The sequence below is a fragment of the Empidonax traillii genome, unplaced genomic scaffold (assembly GCF_003031625.1).
Source record: "Empidonax traillii isolate 1590-97213 ecotype Southwest subspecies unplaced genomic scaffold, ASM303162v1 scaffold2566:size21668, whole genome shotgun sequence".
Lineage (NCBI taxonomy): Eukaryota > Metazoa > Chordata > Aves > Passeriformes > Tyrannidae > Empidonax > Empidonax traillii.
The window spans coordinates 1-1,709 of NW_020957759.1; positions in this window are offsets into that span (position 1 = coordinate 1).

Here is a 1,709-nt window from a genome sequence, read left to right on the forward strand (position 1 = left end):
CAGGTTCTGGGGGTCTGTGGGGGCTGTGGGTGCCAGGGTGGGCTCACTCACCCCGGGCACTGTTGGGGTCTGTGGGGGCTGTGGGTGCCAGGGTGGGCTCACTCACCCCGGGCACTGTTGGGGTGCAGGTTCTGGGGGTCTGTGGGGGCTGTGGGTGCCAGGGTGGGCTCACTCACCCCGGGCACTGTCGGGGTGCAGGTGCCGGGTCCCGGGGGGCTCAGGGGTCCCCAGCCGGGTGCTGGGGCTGGAGCTGCACCCGCCGGGCCAGGAGCTCCTCGTGGCCTTCGCCGGGTGCCTCGTGCGGCTGCCCCTGAGCCGCTGTCACCGCCACGGCACCTGCCGCAGGTGAGGGGGGCACGGGGGGCACGGGGAGGGGGGTAAAGAGGCCCAGGACTGTGCGAGGGTCGCTCCATCCCGTGTCCCACAGGAGCTGCCTGGCTGCCCGGGACCCCTACTGTGTCTGGCTGCCCCCCGAGGGCTGCGTCCCCTTCTCCGAGGACCTGCCGTGAGTGTCGCCCCTCCTGGGGGTGCCCCCCGATCTCCTGGGGGACACATGGGGACACAGGGTGATGTCCCCTCCGTGTGCCCCAGGAGCGGCTTCCAGCAGGACGTGGAAGGATCCCTCGGGATCAGCGGGACCTGCCAAGGTGAAGTGGGAGGACACGGGGGACGCTGGGAATATGGCCCTGGCACACGGGGGTGATGCCGGAGGATGGGGAAGACACTGAGGGGACACGGGGGGTGCTCCAGGGGACACAGGGGACACAGGGGACACAGGGGCCTGGCCTGACCCTGCTGTGCTCCCACAGAGGCACCAGCTGTGGGGCAAGACGGGGACGAGGACGAGGACCTGGCCCATGGTCAGTGACACCAGCTGGGGACCCTGGGGAGGGGGGAGAGGGCTGGGGAGGGGTCCCAGGCCTGGGGAGGGGTCCCAGGGAGCAGGAGGGACCCCGGGGATAGGAGCAGGGGACTCCAAGGACTGGGGAGGGGCAGGGACTCTGTGGAGGGGGAGACACACCCCAGAGACAAGTAAGGGACCCCCAGGGCCAGGAAAGAGACCCCAGGAATGGGAGAGGGACTCCCGGGAAGGAGAAGGACCCTGGGGTGGGGGCCCCAGGGACAGGAAGGGGACTCCAGGGGTGGGAGGGGGACCCGAGGGACAGGAGGAGCCAGAGAGAGGGTCGCCAAGGTGTGAGGGGTAGCGGGGGGGCTGTGGGGGTGCAGACCCCCGCAGTCGGTGGTGACAGGTGGTCCCGCAGGGGTGCGGCACCCCGGGCCGGGGGCCGCGCTGACGGTGCCGGTGCCGGTGCTGGTGGGCTGCGTGCTGGGCGCCTTCATCCTGGGGGCCCTGGGGGCTGGGCTGGTGGCCACCTGCTGCCACCGCCCCGCCGTCCCCAAGGCTCCCCCGGAGCCCCCCCCGACCCCGCGGACCCCCGCCCAGCCGCCCGTGCCCCGCCTGTACCCTGCGCTGCCTCGGGATCCCCCCGAGCTGCCCACCCCCGAGCCCACCCCACAGCCCCCGGCCAAGACCCCCCGGGAGCGGGCGCCGGAGCCCCGACGCGGCCACCAGAGCGCCCAGCTCAGCGCCCTGGGGTGCCCGGAGCCCCCCGGGCCGGGCCCCCCGCCCAGAGCCCCACGGGGGGAGCCGCTGCAGCGGCCGCAGGGGGGTCCGGGGGGCCCGGGCTGGGCTGTGCCCCCCCCCAGTA